Consider the following 25,908-nt stretch of genomic DNA (forward strand, 5'->3'; position numbering starts at 1 on the left):
TGTCCCACCATACCCAGCATATGGATGCTTTTATTCCTTGGCTCCACAATGACCCAGTTTTCAACTCAGCTCCCATCCCTTTTCTTAAATTTTAAAAACTACTGATGTTATGTCAGGGGTGGGAGGGTGTTTTGCTTGCATGCATATCTGTATACTACACATGTGCCTGGTGCTCACAGAAGCCAGAATATAGGACACTGGATCCCTTGGAGTTACAGATGGTTGAGAGCCACCACGTGGGTGCTGGGAATCGACCCCAAGCCCTCTGTAAGAACAGTCAGTGCTCTTAACTACTGAGGTATCTCTTGATTTCCTCCCAAGCTCCTCACACACACAGTATTTGTACTTGTGACAGATATTAATGAAGGCCTGGGCAATTTTATATCCTTAGCAACATAAATAACTTGAAGTCCAAAAATAGATGTTGCTATTTTAAACAGCCGTTCCTGGGACTCTTTGCCCAGGCTGCATCCCCTCTGCCAATGTCATTTGAGCCTCATCTCACTTACCTCCAGAATCCATATTCTTTTTGTTGTTGTTGTTGTTGTTGTTGTTGTTATTTTCCGAGACAGGGTTTTTCTCTGTGTAGTTTTGGTGCCTGTCCTGGAACTCACTCTGTAGCCCAGGCTGTCTTCGAACTCACAGAGATCCGCCTGGCTCTGCCTCCCGAGTGCTGGGATTAAGGCGTGCGCCACCACCGCTCAGCTCAGAATCCATATTCTTAGACCCTTTCTAGTGTGATCTTTTTTTCTTTTTTTAAAGATTTATTTATATGTATACAGTGTTCTGCCCGTATGCCAGAAGAGGGTGTCAGCTCTCATTACTGATGGTTGTGAGCCACCATGTGGTTGCTGGGAATAGAACTCAGGACCTCTGCAAGAACAGCCAGTGCTCTTGACCTCTGAGCCATCTCTCCAGCCCTCTCCAGCACCCCCCTCCTGCCCCAGTGTGATCTTTTTAGCCATCTCTGTTTCATGGTTTGTTCTAAGCCATGGTCTCTCCATCCATACTGAGTGCCATACCAAGGTAGTTCCCTAAACAGACATCTTTGCCTCCCTCAGAGGAAACCCTGGTACTGGCTGTTATACTATTGTTTTTGATTCTAGTACTCATACATAACTATAAAGGTGGGAGGGATGGTATTTAAAAGAGATCACGTCTGCTGCCTTCTATTTTCCTGGTGAAACATGAGGTTTGTTCCTCTGTGGAGCTGGTCATGGGTCTAGTGATGACGTCACAGCTGGGGTCAGAGAGCCAGGCAACAGAAATAAACAAAGATTTCCAAACCTTCACAAAAATGCCATATTTACACAGACTGATTCCTCTCACAAAGCCTACAAACTTGTGGAATTGATTTGCTTCTGGAGATGGAGGATTTTGTTTACTGAGCACAATGGTCAACACAAGAAATTGAAGAAACGGATGACAGAGGAGCTGAATTAGGCAAACTGAAGCCTGGGCAGTGGAAATGAGCCCCTGTGGATTCCCCCTTCTCCACCACCACATGCACAGAACATGCCAGGAGCTTCTGACAGTGATGCTGGGGATAAAGGCGTTACATTCATTACCCATTGCCCCCTAACAAATGATCCCAAACGCGGTGGTTTAAAACACCATGTTTATTAGCTCACAGTTTCGGAAGGTTAGGGATTCGGGAATGGTGTGGTTTGGGTCTCAGGTGAGGCAGCACCTACAGAGGCTGGACTTGTGCTGAACAGCACCCACCAGCCTTGGCTCCTCTTCACAAGGGTCTCTCCATGGCATGCTTTTGACCTCATGGTAAGGTCTCTTTTTTAAAAAAACATTTTAGATTTTGTATATATGTTGAGTGCATGTACCACTCTGTGTGTGTGTGTAGATTAGAGGACAACTTGTAGGAGTTGGCTATCTCCTTCTACTGTGTGTATGTGTGTGTCCTGGAGATTGAACTCAAGTCATCAGGCTTGGGAAAGATGCCTTTACCTGCTGAGCTATCATGCCAGCCTCTGATGGGGAGTTTTCATGAAACTGGGTGGTACAAGAAAGAACAGTCAACCTGAAAGACCTCACACCTAAGTCTTGGGGATGGCACACCATCACTTTTGTTCTATTAGTCACAACAAGAACCCCTGGTTACAGTGTAGAGGGGACTACTCTAGGGTAGAAAAGGCAGCATGCAGTGGTCCCTGAAGGCTAAAAGAAGTCTAGACGGGCAGTGGTGATGCATACCTTTAATCCCAGCACTCTGGAGGCCGAGGTGGGTGGATCTCTGTGAGTTTGAGGCCAGACTGGTCTACAAAGCAAGTTCTAGGACAGCCAGGACTGTTACACAGAGAAAACCTGTCTCAGTAAGAAAGTAAGAAAGACAAAAAAAAAAAAAAAAAAAAAAAAAAAGTCTAGCTACTAAAGTATTATTTTCAGTAATGTATGCCATGGTGCAAGTGCATGCGTGTGTGTGTGTGTGTGTGTGTGTGTGTGTGTGTGTGTGTGTGCGCTGCATACCTTAAAAGGCCAAGGAGAATATAATTGGGCAGACTAGTAGTTACCATACACCTAGACTTTATGGATTAGTATGTTAAAAAACTGAGTGGTGAGTGCCAAAGTAAGAATGTTGCTATCTGGGGCTGGAGAGATGGCTTAGTGGTTAAGAGCACTGACTGCTCTTCCAGAAGACCCTGGTTCAATTCCCAGCACCCACATGGCAGCTCACAACTGTCTGTAACTCCAGTTTCTGAGACCCAACACCCATGGCAAAACACCAATGTACATGAAATAAAAATAAATTAATTTAAAAAAAAAAAGAATGTTGCTATCTACCAGCAATGTCACTTCATAAAAGCACATTTTGACATTAAAATCAAAAGGACACAATCTTAGAAGGAAAGACATCCTCCTAAGGATAATCAGATAGGCTTCACTTTACTTAAAACCTCTCAATAAAGGGACTAGAGCAATGGCTCATTGGTTAAGAGCACTTGCTGCTCATGCAGAGGACCCAGATTCAGTTCCCAGAACCCACATAGCAGCTCACAACCATCTGTAACTTCAGTTCCAGGGGATCTGATGCCCTCTTCTGGTCTCCTCGGACACTGCACACATGTGGTACACCCCCTATGTACATGCATACAAATAATCATACACATAGAATAAAAATTTAAAAGAAAAGCCATATTAACATACATACATTCTCATGTATCTGTGAGTGATGAAAACTTTATATACTTAGCAGTGGTGGTGCACACCTTTAGTCCCAGCACTAAGGAGGCAGAGGTAGGTGGATCTCTGAGTTTTAGGCCTGCCTGGTCTACAGAGTGAGTTCCAGGACAGCCAGAACTACACAAAAAAAACCCTGTCTCAAACAAAACAAAACAAAACTAAAAAAAAAAAAAAGAAAGAAAAAACTGCATCCTATCTTGGACTTTATCCTGTGTTGGTCCACAAACTGTCATTGGGAACTACTCAGTAGTTTTTGAGATGACTGAGAACTGTAATAAAAGTAAAATAAACAAATAAAGCCTTGAGGTGATTGACACATAGAGATAGCAATAAACATGTGCCCCTGTCCTGGATGCACTAATTAAACATGGAATACAAATGATATATCACTGCTTCAGCATATTTCCCTGCAGTCTTAGTTTCTTTTCTGTTGTTGTGAGAAAATACTGATAAAAGCAACTTGAGGATGAAAGGACTCATTCCAGTTCACAGTTCAAGGTTCAGTCCATCTTGGCAGAGAAGTCAAGGCGTCAGGAATGGGAAGCAGCTCGCCACATTGCAGTCAGGAAACGGGAGCATGCCTCTGCTCCGCCCTCTCTCTCTCCTCACAGCACTCTAGGATTCCCTACTCAAGGAATTGTCCTGCTCACCTTAAGATGAGTCTTCCCACAACCACAAACCCAATCAAGATAACCCTCCACAGGCATGTCCAGGAGCCCATTGTCCAGGTGATTCTAGATTCTGTCAAATTGACAACACGCATCATCATCATCATCCATATATAATATATAGGAACAACACACATGTGCAATGGCTTTTAACAGAATTTCCATACGTACTTTATATATCACGTGAAGTTGATGTATTTCTGATGCATTTTTTGGTGTGTCATTTCTGTCAAGTGTTCTGTTTCTGAGTGGTCACCTCATCACCTTAGGGATAAGCTTCGCTTAATATGATGTAATCATGAATGTCTATAACATGATGTAATTACGCACGTCCATGAGTGAACATTCCCCATAAGAGATGGACTTTGGATAATTGTATTTTTGTTCCTCAAACTGGTGAATTTGTAGAAATACGGTCACATATGGTTCAGATGTAGCCATGAAAATGTGACCATATTTCTGGCTGGTGCCTTGGGTTGGGGGAGGGATGGGGATTATTTTGTTCTGAGAGTTACTTGGCTCCTTACATAGTTATGTTCCCACTACTGAGATTGAGAATTAATGTTAGTGATATTAATGAAAAAGGAAATTTTCTCCAACAGAGTCCTGCTGCAAGCCTTTATGAACTAGTTTAATACCTACACATTGTGTTTTCTTTTTGAAATTCTGGTTGGTAGGAACGACTGGTTTTTCACCCCATTTAGAAGCTCCAGATGTTAACAAGCAACTCATCTTTTGATGGTGTGCAGTATGAGTACTTTTGGAAGTCATGCATTGAACTTTGATTTTCTAGCCATATTGGTTAAGAAAAACATTGATGTGGCTGGAGAGATGCTCAGTGGTTATGAGTACTTGATGCTCTTGCAGAGGACTTAGTTCAGTTCCCAGTACCCATATCAGGTGGCTCACAACCACCTGTGACTCCAACTCCAGGGATCCCGTGCCCTCTTCTTCTGGCCTCCATGGGCATCTTCACACATGGGGCATACGCTCACACACACACACACAAATATACCCATACATAAAAATTAACTAAGTTTATATATGTATGTATTTGTTAAAGACAAGGTCTTTTGTGTTCCAGACTGGCCTCAAACTTGCTAGGTAGCTGGGGCTAGCTTTGACTTTCTGATCCTCCTTCCTTTACTCCCAAGTGCTGGGAATATAGGCAAGAATCACCAGGTCCAGCTTCATTGATGTTCCTTAAGAACCTCTGTGTTGGAGCACTCAGTCCTAAATGGGATGTCTTCTTTAAACCTTCCCCTCAGGGCTCAGGGAGCTATTTAGAAGAGGAGGCAGAAAGATTGTAAGAACCAGAGCGGATGGATGACTCCCAGGAACTGGTACCCTCTAAACACAGCAGGACAGATGCAAATATGAATTCACAGGGACTGTATAGTAGCATGCATAGGGCCCTCAGAGGTTCAAGCCAGGTGGGGTTCCACCCCTAACCAAGAACCTATGTGCAAATGATACTCACTTGCAAAGGAAAAACTAATTTTCTTCAATGGAGTCTCACTGGGGTATATTAACCTCACTTCAGGGCAGACCCCATGCCTGGCAATAGATGGCCAACACAAAATGAACCCCAGGGTGTCTTTGTAGACTTAGTCTCAAATTGCTTTGTTTGGGCATGTTGTGTCTTATTGGTCTTGCCTGCCTGTATCCTTTGTTTTCTCTCTGTGTGTGCTCACGCTCGCATTATGTGCATTTTTGCTTTGTTTTTGTCACTTGCTTGTGTTTTAAAGAGAGAGAAAGGATGTGCAGTTGGGTAGGTGGGTAGGATCTGGGAAGAGTTGGGGCAGGAAAAAAGTATGATCAGAATATATTGTATGAAAAAAATTCTTTTTTCAATTAAAAACAAAACCTCTGTGACATTTTGCCAGCTGGAAGGCCTTCTCCACAGAAGATGTTTGTAGGTGAAAGGTATCAGCAGCTGACTTTTTCAATCTGTGGATGACTTCCTGGGGTGAGGACAGGCTTAGAGCTGCATATAAATGTGACTCTGGAGCGCAGCCACCACCCTGCCTAATTTTACGGCTTTTTTTTTCTGGTTATGGCTGTCATGATACTAAGTCCCTCAAACGGAGGGTGTTGTGGTGTGTTTGGTCTGATCATCTTTGCTACTCAATGATTTAACTTAGAATGAGTTTTCAGTGCCTTCGTGTTTGCTGGGGAGTGGGGGTGGGGGAGCTTTGTGTCATCAGACAGAACTCCCAGGACCAGGCTTAGAAAATGTTAGTGGCATTTTGATATCTACTACTGGTCCTTGCTAATGGGATTTTTTTTTTTTTTTTTTTTTTTTACTTATTTGAGGTGCTGAGAATGAAACGTAGGATCTTGCCCATGTTAGGCAAGCCCTCCACCACTGAGCTACATGTTCAGCTCCAGTATTAGGACTACTTGTCCAGCTCAGGTTAGCTGTCTCAAGGCAGATAACAGGACTGAATTAGGCTAAGGTTCCTGGAAGGAAGCTAGAACACAATTTATGTTTTCATAGCCATAAGGCAATGCTATGACATGGTGTTAATGACTTAACAAAATAGTGTTTTTTGGGGTGTGTGTGTGTGTGTGTGTGTGTGTGTGTGTGTGTTTTGCAGTGCTGAGGACCAAACCCAGGGCCTCCTATTTCCCTTGGCAAAGTGTTTTACTAGCCGCGCCCCACCCCAATCTACAAATGGGTTTGTTTTTTTTCTTTAAACAATAAAATGTGCTTTGGCTTGAAGCTGATGTTAACTTGGTGTTCTTGCCATAAATTATCTGCTCACCACCCCAAATGCTCCGCCAATTTTGGCAGAGAAAAGCCAGCCACTTTTAAAAGGTAACATCAAAGCCAGGACTTTGAAAATGAGCCATTTAGCCGTGGACTGAGCACTGCCCATAGAGCCTGGGGACCAACCTTTCTCTCTTTTGGCTCTGACAGTCGGGGAATGGGAAGAGTGACCTTGAGCCATAATCTAGAAATTGTCATGCATTGTTCTAATTATAAGCCACAACATTGCCCAGTCACTTATATATAGAAAAGATCTTCAACAGCGGTTTTCAGCATTTTTATTTTTTTTAATCTGAGTATTACAGATAGAACAAGTGCTTGTCTCACGGACAGCTCCTGAATCTCCACTTTTGAAGGTTGGTGAGGTCACCAGTGGCATCTTTGCTGAGTGGCTTGTGGGTCTGGCAGCTGTCCTGGGGAAGTGACTATGGGTGCCCCCTTCCCTAAAACTTGAGGCATTCTGATATTAATTTCTCATCCATTGGACTGACATCCAGGTTTCTCTTGGGTAGTCACCAGTTGGGAAGAATAAGTCACCAGCAGGGACTTCTTCCCTGAGGGAACATGTTTGATGAGATCTGTAAATACTTTTCTTGGTGAAAGAACACAGCTTGGTTTTTTTGTGGCTTAAAATTATTTTTTAGGGGGGCTGGAGAGATGGCTCAGAGGTTAAGAGCACTGACTGCTCTTCCAGAGGTCCTGAGTTCAATTCCCAGCAACCACATGGTGGCTCACAACCATCCGTAACGAGATCTGGTGCCCTCTTCTGGCCTGCAGACATATATGCTGTATACATAATAAATAAATAAATCTTTAAAAAATTATTTTTTAGGTTTATTTATTTCATGTGCATGAGTGTTTGTCTGCATGTATGGATATTCATCATGTGCTTGCTGCCCAGGCAGGTCAGAAGAGGACATTGGATCTCCTGTAACTGGATGGCTGTGAGCTGACATGTGGGTGCTGGGAAATGAACCTAGGTCCTTTGCGAGAGGCATCCCTCTGGCATCCGGTTTTGTTTCATATAGCTGTGCCGTATAGCCCTTCCCCGTTTCTCTAACTCAAACTGTCAACCCCTTGTGAAGGAAAGAGATGCTTACCAGCCAGCCTTTCTTAAAGTTTCTGCACTTGAACTCACTTAATAAACCAGACGACTTAGTCCGATCCACAGATGCAGGCCACAGTTTGCCTTGAGGTCCTTAGCATTCTTCTTCGTGCTAAGATGTCAGGTTTTGGACAGGGCTGCCCAAGTCTCACACCTGGTGCTACCACTTCGCAGGTTATGAGGTTTGAACAAGTAAGTTAACCCCTCTGGGCTTCCATTTTCCTCTTCTGGGAGGTAGGAATAATCACAATGCTGACTGTGCTGTGTTGTTCAAGTATTAAATGAGATGATTCATGATAAGCTCTCAGAGACGTGTCAGCATGTAACTACCACTCAGTTATTTCAGCTTATTAATGACGTCAGGCGAGGTGTGCTTGGTTGCCAGGAACAGAAGGCTCTTCGTGTTAATGCAAATGACTTGAAGGTTTTCTTGGTAATGACTCAAGCAATTGCATCCAGCCCCCAGCCCCCATGACAGCTGGGGCAGGTGGAAAATCTCAGAACTAAATGTCGGCAGCCTCTTAGGCTGCTTACTCCATCTCTCCTGGTGGTGCCCACTTCCCTCCGAGGGTTGGCTCTATTTTGCTTTCTGTAGACCAGCTTTTTTGGTGTACCACCCCTGTATGTGTCTAGAAACACCCCCAAGTCTATGTAAAATATTAGTTGAGCAGTCCTTGTCATGTGACTGCTTCCCAGCATGCTGCTGCCACATTTCCAAGCCAGATGGGATGAGGTTGTGCTTGCAGTATGTCGGCCTTCTCTTAGGACTGCTGGAACAGGCTGGCCACCGGCAGCTCTGGGGTAACCACATGGCAGTACCCCAATTATATATTAAAAGGATGATATATGTTAATAAAAGGGCATCTGGATGAATTTTGACAAATTGAACACATCTATGTTCAGAGGGTAACCTAAAAACCCAAACCTGTAGCTGCATGCCTACTCCCCTCTCCACTCTGAACAATCGGATTAGCTTTTGCGTGTTCTTATACCTCAAATTTGGGAATTATAGACTATATCCTTATTTTGTGTCTGGATCCCTTTTCTTCTTTGGAAAGTAGATTTTTATTGTATGAGCATGAATGTTTGACCTGCATATGTGTTTGTGCACTGTGTGCTTGCCTAGTGCCTGAGGAGGTCAGGAGAGTGGGGGGATTCCTCTGGAACCGGAGTTACCTAGGGATGGTTGTGACTCGCAGCCATGTGGGTACCAGGAGCTGAACCCAGGTCCTCTGCAAGAGCAGCCAGTGCTCACACCTGCTGAGTCATCTCTCCAGCCCCGGTTCCTTTGCCTGAGCATTGTGTGAAGCACAGAATTCACAGCAGTGTCTGATGCAGAGCTGCATAGCGCTCACTCATATTCTGTGTTGACTACACCATGCTTTTAGCTGGTCCTCTGCTGCTGGCCATTTGCGTAAGTTTTCAGTTTTGTTAAATCTTTTTTTTTTTTTTTAAAAAAAAACACAGAATCGTGTATCCCAGGTTATAGCTGAGGAAGCCCTTCAACTGTAGATCCTCCTGCCTCCACCTCTCCATTTTGCGATTACAGTCCTGCACCACCACACAGTCTATATGTGCTAGACAAGCGCTCCACCAGCCGAGCTGCCTCCCCAGCCCTGTAAGCCCCTTTTGTCTATTCTTTTTGTTGTTGTTTTTTTGCCAAGACAGGGTTTTTTCTGTGTAGCCCTGGCTGTCCTGGAACTCACTCTGTAGACCAGCCTGACCTTGAACTCGGAGATCTGCCTGCCTCTGCCTCCCGAGTGCTGGGATTAAAGGTGTGCGCCATTCTTTTATAGTGACACTGTGAACTTCTGTTGAACTTGTACTTGTTGATGTTGACTGTTTACCACCAGCAGCTTATGGAGTATGTGTTTAACTCTCTTCATCCTGTGTAGCTGAACTGATACTCTTGTATGAGAACACTGTTTGACTTTCTCTGGGAGTCTCTTCTTCAGGTGACTGTCATGGTGTGAGGGCACAGTGGTGTCGTCAACACTGGGTAACTCTGATAGGTGCTCACCTGTTCAACTTGCCTCTGTCCTTTGAACATATGTTCTATTTATAGATAGGTCTGGGGTGATCTGTTGCTTTAGCTAAGTTGAGTTGATCTAGGGGTGGACATATGATCCAAATGGAAGTAATCACATTTGTCTTCTGGATCACTGTTGGGGACCAGAGGCATAATGGATCGGTCCTCTTTTCCCTGATTCTTAATTTCCTATCCTAATCCCTTAGGACAGACAGGGATCTCTTTACATGGTTGTTAAATCACAGTGTAAACCTATTTCTGAAAAAGTTCCATAATGTAAAGTAGAGATAATACGTGCTGTAAAAGCTCCATCCATGGTGAGGCTAGTGAAGGCTAGTTTTGTTGTGTGTGTTGTAACTTCAGCTCCTTTCTAGAAGAAAGACTACACTGTGTGATTATGATAAAGTTTTTTGAGCTGGAAATTTTGGTAATGAGACAACAAGTCCATGGGAGGAATAAAGGGGACTTGATCCAGGAAAGGTATTAGAATTTCAAAAGATGGTGGTGGAGACCCTGGGATCAAGGTGTCTTAGTTAGGGTTTCTATGGCTGTGAAGAGACACCATGAACATGGCAACTCTTATAAGGAAAACATTTAATTGGGAACTTGCTTATAGTTTCAGAGGTTCAGTCCATTATCCTCATGGTGGGGAGCATGTAGGCAGACATGGTGCTGGAGAAGGAGCTGAGAGTCCTACATCATGCATGCTACAGGAAGTCGACTGAGACTCTGGGTGGTATCCTGAGCACAGGAAACCTCAAAACCTGCCCCCACAGTGACACACTTCCTCCATTAAGGCCATACCCACTCCAACAAAGCCGCACCTCCTAATAGTGCCACTCCCTAAGAGATAATGGGGGCCTATTACATTCAAACTACCACACAAGGCTTTAGGTCTTAGAGACTGACTGAATGTAGGTATAAAGAGAGACATTGAAGATTATGCCCATTTTGTGGTTTCTGTCTTAGGAAAGAAAGATGGAGGTAAAGTCATTATAAACTAGGACATTCCGGGAGAGCAAGGAGGAAGGGATAGAGATGAATTCACTGTGGGAAATGGTAGATTTAATATCGTGGTGACATAAACTAGATTGTTCTGGTCAAGAAAATGGGGTTCAGAGTTAGGACAGCTTGGAGTCTGGGCTCTGCCCTGTGCTCTGCGGCCCCAAGCACCTGCTTCCTGGAACTTCCTGAAGTTTCACTTCCCCTCCATAGGGTGGTATCTCCTAGCCAGACTAAAAAAAAGAGAGACAGCAGGCATGGAAAGGGTGTAACCTACTGCCTGGCAATTAAGTATTCATAAAATATGCATTCACGGGATGTTGCGGCTGTGGAGGAATCTAGGGCACCACCGCCAAACAAGGAGCCGGAGTCCCGCCGTGAGGAAACTGTTGCTGTTGCAACTGATACTCAAGCAACCGCTTAAAGCGGCAAGAAAGGAGGTGTTAGGAAAAGCCAGTCACAGCTGGCTTGGCACACCTTTTAGAAGGAGCAGGAGCTGGGGCAGGAGATTGACGGGTTGTTGTTGTTGTTGTTGTTGTTGTTGGAGGAGGAGGAGGAGGAGGAGGAGGAGGAGGAGGAGGGAGGAGCAGACAAGAGCAGGCTGACTGACTCCTGAGGATGAGAGGTGCTGGGAGCAGCCGCCAAGCCTAATGTCCAATCAGTTTCAGGTGAATCTTTTTTTTTTTTTTCTCTCTCTAAAGCTTAGGTACAGTTAGAATCAAGTAAGTCAGAGTGAGAAACAGCAATGTGTTATGTACTCAAATCCACAGGATGACTAAGTCCTCCGGGTAGCTGGTATCTGCAAGTCAGCTCTTGCCAATATGGAGATGAACCAACCCCTGGAAATTCTTACCTTGTCTCCTATCCTGTCCCATTGCACACTGGGCTCTTCCTGCCTGCTGCAGATACAGATCTCTCTCTGGAAGGAAGCCAAGTAGATGAACGGTTAAAGGAACTTCCAAGCGGACAAAGCTTTCCCCGTTTTCAGTTCTTCCGTTTATAAACTTTGCTCCTGCTTCCCCGACTTTCCTCAACAAATGGGAAGAAGTTATATTTTGATACGTCAGCAGTGGTTGTGAGGTGAGGCTTTTGGATGTGTATATTTGTTTCTAGTAAAAGGAAGAGGAAGAGGCTGGTGTTGGTGACAAAGAAAATAGTGACACAGGAATATCTTGGCATCTCTGATGGCGGTGGGGCCTTTCTCAGCTCTGTTGTGCTTAGCTCAAGAGGTTAGGGCCCGGGAAGCCCAATGGCCATCAGAAGTCACCTGCCGCCAGGTGGCGGTGGTGGCACAAGCCTTTAATCCCAGCACTCGGGAGGCAGAGCCAGGCGGATCTCTGTGAGTTCGAGGCCAACCTGGTCTACAGAGCGAGATCCAAGACAGGCACCAAAGTTACACAGAGAAACCCTGTCTCAACAACAACAACAACAACAAAAACAAAACAAGTCACCTGCAAGCCAGAGGCATTCCAATTCTTGTCTCTCAAATTCAAAGAATAAAATTCATGGACCCTCTTAAGTATTATAGGAGCCTGAAGGGAGCGGAAAGAAGGCTGAGCTCCAAGGCAGTGGCAGGGGTCCTGAAGATGGAGTGGGGTCCCATTGAGCTTCCCTGCCTGGGACCTACTGGGGCTTTAGTGGATGGAGGAAGGGTAGAAGATGAATTGGCCAGTCCAGTTTTCATTACAGGTGTCAAGATCCTTGCAGTTTGGGTCACAGCCTCACTATGGTTTCCAGGAAAGGGTACTCTTTTGGTGGGGAGAGAAATAGAGACCCCCTTCCTGGCATCTTTAGCCTCAGGCCATGGACACTAGGCTTAGGCACTTGTGGCATCTTTGGCGCCTCTGGCAAGGACAAAGTTATGACAAGAAAGGAACTGGTGGTCACTGTCCCCACCACTGAACTGCCTAGTCAGTTTCTACCTCCTGTTCTCAACCATGAGAGGAGAGTAACGTGTCCTCAGCAAGGAAAGGGGGAAGGATGGTTCATTGGTTAGGGTTTTTTTTTTTTTTTTTTTTTTTTTTTTTTTTTTTTTTGTCAACTTGACACAAGCTAGAGTCCTCTGAGAAGAGGGAACCTCAGGTGTGGGTGTGGTGGCCCACGCCTTTAATCCCAGCAGAAGCAGGCAGATCTCTGAGTTTCAGGTCAGCCTGGTCCACATAGTGAGTTCTAGAACAGTCATGGCTATGTAGAGAGAGAGCCTTTCTCAAAATGCTCTCCCCTCAAGTGGAGAGAGAGGGACAGGGGGAAGGAGGGGAGGAAGAGAGAGGGGGAAAGGGGGAGAAAGGGAAGTGGGGGGAGAAACTCCTCTGTCAGTCTGGCCCGTATGGGGTGTGTGTGGGCATTTTCTTGGTTAAGGATTGATGTGAGAGGGCCCAGCCATTGTGGGCGGTGCCACCCTTGGGTAGGTGGTCTCTAGTTGTATTAAAAACAAACTGAGCCAGCCATGGGGGAGGGGCAGGCAAGGCAGTAAACAGCATTCCCCCATGGCCTCTGCTTCAGCTTCTACCTTGCAGGGTCCTGCCCTGCTTTTGCGTTTCTGCTGTAGTTCCTCTCAGTGATAGGAAGAAAAAGACGATTGGGATGTATGAGCTAACAAACCCTCTCCTCCCCGAGTTGCTTTTGGTCATGGTGTTTTATCACAGTGACAGAAAAGTAAAATAGGGCGCACGGGAAAGAGCCGAGCCTGACTTGGAGACGCATGGAGAGACCAGGAGGATGAGGAAAGGATTCCAGAAAATAGGTTGCTGGAGTTTTTGAAAGTTGTTTTGGAAAAAGAATGGTTAACTCAAACCGTCCGTCCAGCGTGGGAGTGGAATCCTGTTTTCTCGTCCTCCCTGCTCTGAGCAGTGGGCACCGGCTCTCCCAAGAGGGGCAGGTGGAAGGGTCAGCAGCTGTGAAACCATCTCTGGGAGGCAGATCTCCTTAAAGGAACAGACCACCCAAGCACGGCGATGGCTAGGAGCCAACCTGGCTGCGTGTGTCTGGGTTCCGCTGAGGAAGGCCTGGGGTAATAATAGCTTTGTTTCGGGGGGATTAAAATAAATATGTTGAAGAAGTCTGATTTTAGATTATACTGCAACTGTGAATTTTAAAAGACAATTTTAAGCCGGGCAGTGGTGGTGCATGCCCTTAATCCGAACACTTGGGAGGCAGAGGCAGGTGGATCTCTGTGTGAGTTCGAGTCCAGCCTGGTCTACAGAGTGAGTTCCAAGACAGACAGGGGTACCCAGAGAAACCCTGTCTCAACATCCCTCTACCCCTGCCCCCCCCCCAAAAAAAAAGGGGAAAGAAGATTTAAAACTATTTTCTAAATTAGTTCTGGTGACCCCGTGCTACGTTTAGGATTGCTACCCCCATCCTCCATCTCTTTCTTTTGGGTATTTGAGGGGATCTTGCCAGTTCCCAAATTACGGGGGCTGGCTTTAAAGTAATTAAAAGACATTCTTTTTAGTCTTAAGTTCTCAATAGATTAACCTGCTGATTTTGCAAAGCCCCGGGTTTTTGTTTATTTTTGTTTCCTTAGCATCAGCCCTGCCCTTTATTTGCAGCTAAATATTTAAAAGTGTTTCAGAACTGTGGGTCATAGCTAACTCGGGCATGAGTTTATTTTTAGGTTGAGGAGTTACCCGGAGTAGTGGGGCTCCTCCTCAAGCCCACATGCCTGGCCCTTCTAACAATCACCCGCACCCAGCCTGCGCCTAGGACCCAGGAGGGCAGAGCCCACCACCTCCTCCGCCTCCACCTCCGGGTGACTCCGGAAAGTCACGAACACCTCTGCATTCTTCTCTCCCAGGCAAACGCAGGTTCGGCCATTTCCGTCCCTGGTCTTCGGCAAGTTCCGCCGTTGCCGGTCGGAAATGGCCGCCGGCCGGCAGGGGGAGCGGAGGATCCGGCGCGGCCTGGGAGGCGCGCAGCCCGCAGCCGGAGCGGCTTGTGGGAAGCGGAGTTTTGTGCAGGAGACGGTGGTGGCTGGTCTCTGCCTGGAAGCTGGTAAGAGTCCGGGTGGCGTGGGAGCCTGAGGACCCGGGCAGGGCGGGAAGGACCCGGCAGCCCGAAGCGCGCGGCCGTGGCGGGCAGGAGCGAGAGTGGCTGTGCCTGGAAGCTGTTGTGGTGGCGCAGCCGAGTAGGCCTGCCCCGCGCCGGGGGCCTCGCTCCGCTGGGGCCGGGCACTAGTGACCTGCGGGAGCATCTCCCGTGGAAGCGCGGCCCCCACCTCCCCGTGCTCATTCCCACATCTGGCCGGCTCTCCCGGCACAGCTGCGCGCTGCTGCCCATCGGGCTCTTCTCTCCAGGTGGCCACTTCCTGCCAGGGGTCCAGGTGCTGCTGTGCTCTGTGTCCGCCCGGGGCCTGGGTGTGCCGCAGCACAGGGCTGAGGGATGCAGGTCTGTCTGTGCGCCCCGAATGGGGGTGACTGCTCTGCAGGCGACAGCTCCAGATCAGAGCCTTAGAGATGAGCCGGGCAGCACCGGGTGCTTTCCCTAGCCCCACAGCCAGCCTGCTGCTTAGCCCCTGTTGATATACCTATGGCCCTCAGCCCATTGAAACTCAGTGGGTGTCAGCTCCTCCCAGCCTGGATTGTTGCTCTTTAAATTCGCAAGGCCTTTACCAGGTCCTGTTCTTTTGGGGGGAGGAGGAAACGCAATGTGTGATTTAAGAGGTGGCTGTAGTGTTGCTTCTTTTCACTTTGTCTTGTTCCTTCAGTGTGGAGAGTCTGGCGTTTCAACGCTGGTCTCCCTGATCCCCTCATCTCCCCGTCCGTCCGTCCATCCGTCCATCTATCCATCCATCCAATGTTCCAACCACGGAGTTTCCTGACTATTGCTTATCAGTTAGTCTTCCCCTCTGGCCCAATGACGATAACTCTGTAGAATCTGGAGGGTGGTTCCCCCTGGGGAATTGATAACCTTGAGTGAAACGAGGCTTTCTCAACAACTTACTCCAGGGTAGGACTTTGAAGTAATTTGTGATGAAAGAAGAGCCACTTTCTTAAACTCTTATTTGGTGTGTTAAACATACCCTTTCCTGTGAGAATTTCCTGCCCTTTGCCTGTGGGGAGCCTGAGGGTTGAAGTTAGCGAATTGCTTTCTGGAGACTTCAGATTGTGGAGCTTCAGAATTGTGTGGCTTTTTGTTTTGATTGGTTGTTTGAGACAGGGTGACACTGTAGCCCAGGCTGGCCCGGAGTTCTTGGTCGAGCCTGTTGCTTCAGCCTCTGTAGTGTGGGATTGCAGGCTGTAGCCATGGCACTCAGACCTTGCATCTTCAGAATTCTTGAGACGAATGTTTGGTCACCAGAGGTGAGGGGTAGAACTAACAGTTTGTGGTCTGTGGTGTGTGTGTGTCTTCATTCTCTCACTCCTCATTTTTCTAGAAGAAAACCCATTATTAAATATTTTATATTTAATAATGTTGGGGAACTCTTAGTGACTAGGTCTGAGAGTTTTTGCCTGTGAGTGAAAAGACTCAGTGACCAGATAGGAGAGAAAAACGGGTTCCAGGAGAAGGGAAGGTCCAAACTATGCTAGAAACTTTGAGAAGAAAGTGTGCTGGCTGGCAGAGGCTGTGGGGTGTGAAGGTGCTAGGCTAGGGTGTGGTGGTCTGCACCTATAATCCGAGCACTGGGAAGGTTGGGACAAGAGGCTCCCTAGGAATGAGTTCCAGACCAACCTGGTATAGGTTGTGAGCTCTAGCCTCGTGGTCAAGGAAGGTTAGTAGAACGTGGTACAGGAGTTAGGAGCGAAGCTGTTCCTGTCACCTGAGAAGTGACTAAGTTTGTTTTTTACCCATAGAACCCAGGGCTTCCCACATGCCATAGCGGCAAGCAGTGTACCATCGAGCTACGGCCCTGGCTTTGGTGGTGACTCTGGGGAGGGGTTCAAGGTATTGTTGGAAGTAGAATCAGGGATTAGACATAAGAGCGTCTCCCAGGATGTAGCCTTGGGGAGGCTGTAACTGTCTTTGTGTAGAGTGTAGTGAAGCAAGGGCTGAGGACCAAGGACCTTTAATTAAACCTTGGAAAGTTACCCACTGATCTTTGCTGGAGAACTAAGTTTAGTTGAGAAAGTTTGGGGTAAGCTGTTTCTCTCCAGGCAGCTTGTGGTAGCACACATCTGAAGCAAGCTCTTGCTGGGTGGTCAGGAGCATCAGGAGCCCACAGGTCATCCTTAGCTACATAAGGGAGTTTGGGGCCAACCTGGACTACCTGTGTCAGAAAAAAACAAAACAAAACAAAAACAAGCAAACCAACATATATTTTATTTTTGTTTACTGTTGGTATCTGTTTCCTTTGAAAATCTGTAGTAATGAGGCAGCTGACATGTAGGTTCCGTGAAGTAGCAAATCGTGGGCAGATGAAATAGAGAACTTAAGGGCAGAGGTCAGCTCACCTTTGAGCACGGTCCTCTCCCGCCTGAACCAGTCACATGCTCCTTTCACATTTTTCAGTCTTTCAGGAGTCTTGTAGGTAGGTGTAAGAGAAGCAGGATCTAAAAAACAAAAATGAACACACAAACCTATAACCTTGAAGTACAGAGGGACACAGAAACTCATTTAGTATCGTGTTCCTCTACCATAGGCCATAATGTGTGGTGCAGAGTATCTCAGAGGCATCCACATGACCCATTACAATCCCAGGGATGGAGAAAGGAGAATGGTAGAGTCTATTGAAGAAGGAGACCAGTGCCTGCATAATAGAGAGCAGAATCGAATGTATCCAGTAATTAATACCTGTGTGGGTCCATCGGCCAGTGAGCAAAGCTGTGTTAGCAGTAATGTGTGGAAGAGCAGGCGGTCTAGTCAGCTCGCTCCTGTGTCTGCCGTAAACTACCACCGCTGATTAGTCACTATGGCTTTGTATGTTCCTCTGTTTGGCTGGCCCAGTACCTTTGAGATCGGCCATGATGTTAATGATTAACACCCCGACGGTGGTTTTGTGGACGCTTTACCCTGTTATCCCCATTATCTCACATGTCATCATTTTCAGTGTTTTCAACCCCTTTTAAATATTTTCCTTTTCAACAGAAATATTACGTATCCCGAGGAAGGAATATAAAATAGAAATAGGTTGGGAATATGCCCTCGGCATCTGTAACAAGACAGTTAAAATATGTAAACTCATGGGGCTGGGGAAATGGCTCTGTGTTTAAGAGAACATTGTTTTGTAGAGGACCTGAAGTTGGATTCCAGCACCCACATCAGGCAGCTCACAACTGCCTGGATCTCCAGGTTCAGGGAGCCAACACCCCTCTGACCTCCTTGGGCACATACGTAGGCGCGAACACACACACACACACACACACACACACACACACACACACACACAGTAAATGTTTAAAAATAAGATAAAAAATGTAAGTACAAAGTGATGGTGAATTATAATAGTGTCTTTAATTGCTGTATAAGTTCTTTGCCGTCTTTGTGGTTTTTTTTTTCTTTTTTTTTCTTTTTCTTCCATAGAATTTATTCTTTAGGGGATGGAGAGATGGCTCAGTTGTTAAGAGTACTGGCTGCTCTTCCAGAGGACCCAGGTTCAGTTCCCATCATCCACATAACAGCTCACAATTGTCTGTAACTCTAGTTCCAGGGGATCTGAGACCCTCACACAGATGTACATACAGGCAAAACACCAATGCACATACAATAAAAATAAGTAAAAATCATTAAAAGAAAAAAACAAAAAGAATTTATTCTTAACCCTGGCTGTCCTGGAACTCATTCTGTAGACCAGGCTGGCCTTGAACTGAGAGATCGGCCTGTCTCTGCCTCCTGAGTGCTGGAGTTAAAGGCGTGCGCCATTGCCACCGTCATCGAAGCCGCCACCACTGCCATCACCACCAGGTTAAGAATTTATTCTCTAACGTCACCGAGGGGCTGGAGAGGTGACTCGGCTAAGAGTACTTGTTGCTCTTGCAGAGGACCTGGGCTTGGTTCTCAGCACCCACATGCTGGCTCACAACCATCTGTAACTCCACTTTCAGGGGATCTGATGCCCTCTCTGACCTCCGCAAGCACCGGGCATGCACGTGGTGCACAGACATACTTTCAGGCAAAACACTCATACACATAAAAAAAAATCTAAAAGACAAGTTACTGATAGATTAGAGGCTAAATGTTAACAGATTGCTGGGTGGGGGTGGGGTGAGGAGGGGGATGCATAGCGGAGAAGACTGAGAGCCTGGGAGACCTGACTGAAGCTGGACATGGTAAGTGGTAGGGTTCTTAAACTGGTCAGCGGTGTTTACTGACCTGTCCCCCACTGAAGCCTTACAGTATCCCAGCTTGTCGCCTCAGTCCTGGAGGGATTTCCTTAGCTGTGGTTTTGTCTCCTCCAAATGTCACCACTTTGGACTACGTAGACGTAGAGAAATTCCACATGTGGGGAGACAGTCGCCACTTTGACACAGGCTGCACACTGGTGTGTGTTTGATCAGATAAGGCTTGCCCAATTTAGAAACGTTTAGAAATAGGGAGATTACATGTTAAAAATCACTACTTTTGTCTTCTTGTGAGGAAAATATTGCAGGGTCTGTGCTACATATTGATGACCGTGAATGGCCCAGGTGTTGACAGACTGCATTTTGCTGTCCTTACTGGCCAGCTTCATTTGTCTGTCTGACTCTGGAGGCCTCTGCTGTCCTCAAAGTATTCCCATTTCCACCAGCTGTTTCTTTTTTTTTTTTTTTTTTTTAAATTTATTTATTTATTATGTATACAGCATGTATGACCAGAAGAGGGTACTAGATCTCATTACAGGTGGTTGTGAGCCACCATATGGTTGCTGGGACTTGAACTCAGGACCTCTGGAAGAGCAGTCAGTACTCTTAACCTCTGAGCCATCTCTCCAGCCCTATTTAACTTTATTTTATACGCATTGGTGTGAAGGTGTCAGATGCCCTGGAACTGGAGTTACAGACAGTTGTGAGCTGCCATGTGGGTGCTGGGAATTGAACCTGGGTCCTCTGGAAGTGCAGCCAGGGCTCTTAACCTCTGAGCCATTTCTCCAGCCCTCCACCAGCTGTTTCTTATTTGGCGGTTTTCAATCCCTTCGCCAGCTCTTGCGTCCTCTGCCCTCCATTTGCCGTGTTAATGACCTTCTTCAGCGTGGCTCTCAGCACAGATCACAGAACTCCGCACACAGTGCTCAGGACACAGCTGCTGCCTTTGCTTTTCAGCCTCCACTTTGTTGGGGACGGGCGGGCGGATGGGCGGGCGGGGGCTGGGGGGAGCAGCGGAGCAAGACCAAATTCAAGGTGATGGGCTTTTCCTAAATAGTTGTATTTCCTTGCTGCGCTGATCACAGTAGCTGGAATCCCAGCCCCGCCAGTGCCCAGGCCTGTGCTCAGTTAAGGGCAGTCATTCTCACACGGTTTGAGATCAAAGTGTTTGCTTTGTCCTTATCTCTATTGGATTTCCTCTGCAGAAATCCAGCTGATAGCTTTTTGTGTCTTGGGTTTTCTCCCAGTCTTGGCTGACTCCTCCCATTGTGACTTCCTTTATTTCTTAGTTGTAAAATACTAAAAGCACTGTGGCTTTGAATGAACTGTTGATAAGGCCCCAAAGTTGTTGTTAATGGACTCTTTGGAAAATGGAGGGGGGCTGGGTTGGGGGAGGGGTGCTTCAAGGTAAGTGCCATGCACAGGGCTTGGAGCGGAGGGAGGTCTGGAGCCTCAAAGCCTTGGCCTGACACAGTGGTGTTTGTCCTTCCAATAAAAAACACATCAGCATCCGGGCATTTCCTGGGCAAGGTGCTTGTAGGTCAGTGAAGTCCTAGAGTCCTGAGGGTCTTTGAGGCCAGTTGCTCTAGCCTCTTCCTTTTAGGAGTTCAAAAGGGACTAAGCAGGGTGCAGTGGCCCCTGACTTGATCCCAGAATCCTCAGGAGTTTGAGGCTAGCCTGGGTTTCATAGACTCTGCCTCAAAAAACAGAAAGTGCCCAGAGCTTGGTAGAACTCTGTTCTCAGTAGTCACAGGCTGCTTTACAAACTGGCCAGCCAGCTTTTGCTTTAGCCCTGCCTCTCATCCAGAGAGAGGCCCAGGGTGCTAATGCTACCGGTTACCCAGGCCACAGAACAAAGGAAAAGTCCTGTAGTCCTGAGAAATGGAAGCCTGAGGAAGACCAGTTCCGTCTCTGTCACACCACAGCTTGACTGTTCCAGAAAATGCACTAGGAAGGTGTGCCTGGAGACCTTATTAAACTGTTTCCCACACTTCTCTCGCTTCAGAAATATGCTTGGCAAAAAAGCCAGCCATAAGTAGTCTGTAATTCCACTGTTCAGGAGGTAAAGGCAGAGGCAGGAAGATTGTCATGAGTTTGGGGCTAGCCTGGTTCACATAGCATTTTCAAAAAAGCATTCTTTTTTTAAACATTTTTTGAGACAGGGTCTTACTATGTAAGTCTGGCTGTCCTGGAACTCACTATGTAGACCAGGCTGGCCTCGAACTCACAGAGATCTGTCTGTTTCTGCCCCCTGAGTGCTGGGATATTAGAGAGAGAGGGAAAAAAATAGAGAGAATGAAAAAAATCCTGTATAACTTTGTAATATAAAAGAGCCACAGTTGGTGCTTTGTTTATGTGTCTTTTTCTACCCAGATACATGGATTTGAATGTTATTTTACCACTAATATATCATTGTAACCTGATTCCATCTTATTTAAAATTATTGAAAAGTTTGCAGCCGGATGTCCATATAAGTAACATCATATTTTACATTTAGCCATACTTAACTTCTTGGGTGTTTTGTTGTAAAGAATGCTGAGGCATTTACATCTTGTGTGTAGGTCTTTATCACATAGCAATTTCATTTTCTAGGAATATATTCTAAGTCAAAGAGAGGAAAAGCTAAGACTTTCATCACAGATGACCTCCGTTTACACAGCATAAAGGTACCGGCCATACCTGCTGCCTGCCCGGCCCAGAGTGTACTGAACTTCGCCACCTGTCCTAAATGTTGTAGTGTGAACATTCTTGCAGGTCATTTTCTTCCTATTCATGATTCTGGCTTTCTGGAAGTGGAGCTGCAGGTCAGGACAGCCTCCATTTGTCTAACTGTATTTCAGAAAGGTGTGTGACCTTGGATTCTGATAACCGCCAGCTATTACAGATCTTGATTGATTCATTGGTGGAAAGCACCACTGTATTTTGTGTGTTTCTTTGCCTGGAAGGCACACATTGAAACATGCTTATTTGATCCCCTCAGCCCTTTCTTTCAGTAACTTCTTGTCTTTATCTTTTGGCTACCCTTAATGTCTTTGCCTTTTGATCACCAACCCAGTGGTGAGCTGAAGTGACTTGCATGTTTTCCTTTTCTTCTTATGGTTCATTTGTGACAATTTTTTAATCTCTGGGACTTTTTATTCTGGTGTATCATAGAAATCTCCCCCCTCTCCCCCTCTCCCTCCCACCCACCCCGCCAATAAGTAATTATCACATTATTTACTGAATTATCAAGCATGTACTTTAAAAGACTGCAACACCATATTTCCCTCTCTCCACCTTCCTCCTTCCTTGTTCGTTAAGTGGCTCAGGCTGACCTCACACTGGCCATCCTTTTGCTCTGCTTCCTGAGTGCTAGGATTCCAGGAGCGCACTGCCATGCCCTGTTTAGTTTTTGTTTTTCTTTTCCGTTACGAAGACAGAACATATTTACTAAAAGGAGCTGAGACAAAGCGGTTCTTGTCAGTAAGCAGATAGTAGACAGGTGGGAAGGAAGCTGTGCCCAGGGTGCTGGCCACACAGACCTGAGCTTGTGTCTGGCTCCTCAGCTTGTTTGCTGTATTTTCGGAAGCAGCTTTCCTAACCTCCACCAGTCACCACTTCTCCCTTCTCCGTCTGCCAAGCAGAAATAACACGCCCCCACGCCCCCCCATGGCTCCTGAAATGCTCAGCAGTGTGAACCGTGTTGTCTGGAGTACGCTGTGCCTGGTGCCTGCACAGGTAAAAACTACTGCCCGTGCGGTGTGGCTGCCAGCTTTCTGCGTCAGCCTAGGTGCAGTGACGTCTCCTTAGGTAGCTTTGATTAGATTGAAGCATATACCTGATTGTCATGGGCCTCCAAAACAAGTCAGGCCTCTTGGCGATGGTGGTAACCATGACGTGTGGAGAACCCATGCTTGGGTTCTGATAGAATTCTGCCACTTGATGAGGCAGTTTTGGCTGAAATGGGAAAAAGAAAACCGTACTATATGCATGGATGGGTAGTAGGCAGGTTTTGAGTGTGCAGACAAAGATACACCGGTGGATCGTTTTCTCTTTTTTAAAGAAACACTTTAAATATGAAGAGAGTGTTGGCTTTAATCATTGTGGTTATAGTGTAGTACAGTCATGGAGAATGTAGAAATCATCCTGTGTGTATGTGTATGGGACGTGGGACACTCCCTTATGAACGTGAGTTTAAGTGCTACCATTCCATTGCCATGGTGGACATGGGCTTTGGTTTTGCCATGTACAGTGAGGTGGCATCTACCTGTAAGGTTGCTGGAAGATTGGGGTGGTGTATTGAGGAATGCCATAGACCTAACCTGGCACATAGTGAGCATTGAGAGCCATATTAAGCACATGGAGGATTTCAGTTGGAAGCACCTGGAAAGGGCCTAGATTAGATGGGAGCCCAAGTGGGACCATCCATTCCCTTGTGCTTCTCTATCTCTGAGTATTTTGGCATAATTTTCTCTCCTTCCTCCTTGCCTCCTCTCTCTCCAACTTCTTTGGATATAACCACTGAAAGACACTAAAGAAGCCCTAAGTAAACAGGTGTTCCAAATTTATGGTGAGGAATCTCAGAGCTTTATTCTTTTTTTGTTTTGTTTTGTTTTTAGTTGTTTGCTTTTTTTTTTCTTTTTTTGGACATGATTTCTCTGTGTAGCTTTGGAGCCTGTCCTGGATCTCGCTCTGTAGACCAGCCTGGCCTCGAACTCACGGAGATCCGCCTGCCTCTACCTCCTGAGTGCTGGGATTAAGGGCATGAGCCACCACCGCCCAGCCTCAGGGCTTTATTCTTACAGGAAAAAAAGTTAAGTAGAATGGTTATGATATGAATATATCAATAAACTCTTGAAAGCAAGGTCTGGGAGAGCAGAATATATTCCTGCCAATTTAGCAGCTGGCTGTGTGTTAAGGAATGCTAGAGAAGAATGCTAGAGAAGGTAGCCACAGAGGAGGAGATGACTGACAGAGGAGGTGACAGAGAGAAGGAAGAGGTGACAGGGGAGAGGAGGAGGTGACAGGGGAGAGGAGGAGGTGACAGGGGAGAGGAGGAGGTGACAGGGGAGAGGAGGAGGTGACGGGAGAGGAGGAGGTGACAGTGAGGAGGAGGTGACAGGGGAGGGGAGGAGGTGACAGGGGAGGGGAGGAGGTGACAGTGAGGAGGAGGAGGTGACAGTGAGGAGGAGGAGGTGACAGTGAGGAGGAGGAGGTGACAGTGAGGAGGAGGAGGTGACAGTGAGGAGGAGGAGGTGACAGGGGAGGAGGTGACAGGGGAGGAGGTGACAGGGGAGGAGGTGACAGTGAGGAGGAGGAGGTGACAGTGAGGAGGAGGAGGTGACAGTGAGGAGGAGGAGGTGACAGTGAGGAGGAGGAGGTGACAGTGAGGAGGAGGAGGTGACAGTGAGGAGGAGGAGGTGACAGTGAGGAGGAGGAGGTGACAGGGGAGGAGGTGACAGGGGAGGAGGTGACAGTGAGGAGGAGGAGGTGACAGTGAGGAGGAGGAGGTGACAGGAGAGAGGAGGAGGTGACAGGAGAGAGGAGGAGGTGACAGGAGAGAGGAGGAGGTGACAGGGGAGGGGAGGAGGTGACAGGGGAGGGGAGGAGGTGACAGGGGAGGGGAGGAGGTGACAGGGGAGGAAGAAGAGGTGACGGGAGGAGGAGGTGACGGGAGGAGGAGGTGATGAGGAGGAGGAGGTGACAGAGGAAGAAGAGGTGACAGAGGAAGAAGAGGTGATGGGGGGAGGAAGAAGAGGTGACAGGGGAAGAAGAGGTGACGGGAGGAGGAGGTGACAGGGGAGGAGGTGATGGGGGAGGAAGAGGAGCAGGAGGTGACGAGGGAAGGAAGAGAGAGGGGAGCAGGCTCTAAATTTCGGAATTGTCTGGAGATGAAAAGTCGGCTGAGAGTTTGAGTAGTCTTTAGTGGCAGCTGCCATCTCTAAGGGAGATTAACAACTAGAGAAAAAGAATTGTTTCTCTATGGAGTTTTTAATCTGGTTGAAGAAGACTCAGTTGAAATGATGAACTAAGTTTTGAACCATAGGATACTAAATCGAGTCCAGTGGGATCTTAGGGATTTGGCGGTCCCTTGTAGTTTGAGAAACTTTATGGAAGCTGTTAAGACTTAAAGTGGCCACACAGGGTAGTGGCTCTAGGGTTTGGGTTGGTGGCAGGAGGACTGTCCTCTGGGGAGTGAGACTTGAGAGAGAACACAGCTTGAGCCCCTCCTCCATGGGGTGGGACTGTGAGAGTCCTGAAGGGGACCCTGAGGGCAGTGAACAGGGAGACTAGGTAGAGCACCATGCATGATCCTGAGCAGTGGACAGACCTGGTGAAAAGCAGTCTCAGAGTAGGCACATTGGACTGTTGGCACGTGGACAGAGCAGTGTGGCTGCAGAGAGCTCTGGTAAACAGACTAGGAATGAACGGTGGCCTATTGGATGGTATTCAACTACTAATGTCTGTGTATGGGTGGTATTCAACTACTGATGTCTGTGTATGGGTGGTATTCAACTACTGATGTCTGTGTATGGGTGGTATTCAACTACTAATGTCTGTATATGGGTGGTATTCAACTACTGATGTCTGTGTATGGGTGGTATTCAACTACTAATGTCTGTATATGGGTGGTATTCAACTACTGATGTCTGTGTATGGATGGTATTCAACTACTGATGTCTGTGTAGGGATGGTATTCAACTACTGATGTCTGTGTATGGGTGGTATTCAACTACTGATGTCTGTGTAGGGATGGTATTCAACTACTAATGTCTGTATATGGATGGTATTCAACTACTGATATCTGTGTATGGGTGGTATTCAACTACTGATGTCTGTATATGGGTGGTATTCAACTACTAGTGCCTTTGTGGTAGGAAGTCATGGTTGGAGAGCAGAGGGGTTTTTGTTTTCATTTTTTTAAAAAAACTCTTGGGCTG

The 25,908-nt window shown here is 46.8% G+C and overlaps 1 long non-coding RNA gene across 1 annotated transcript; it reads right to left on the reverse strand.

The window, feature by feature from the left end:
- Positions 1-17,011: 17,011 nt before the first annotated feature.
- LOC131920020 (uncharacterized) lies at positions 17,012-22,875 on the reverse strand. The gene is made up of 2 exons (XR_009381487.1): positions 22,806-22,875; positions 17,012-17,260 (listed from the first exon to the last, which is right to left on the reverse strand). It is a non-coding gene; the product is annotated as an uncharacterized LOC131920020 (long non-coding RNA).
- Between the last annotated feature and the right edge of the window lie 3,033 nt (positions 22,876-25,908).

The sequence above is a fragment of the Peromyscus eremicus genome, chromosome 9, assembly GCF_949786415.1.
Source record: "Peromyscus eremicus chromosome 9, PerEre_H2_v1, whole genome shotgun sequence".
In the NCBI taxonomy this organism is placed as follows: domain Eukaryota; kingdom Metazoa; phylum Chordata; class Mammalia; order Rodentia; family Cricetidae; genus Peromyscus; species Peromyscus eremicus.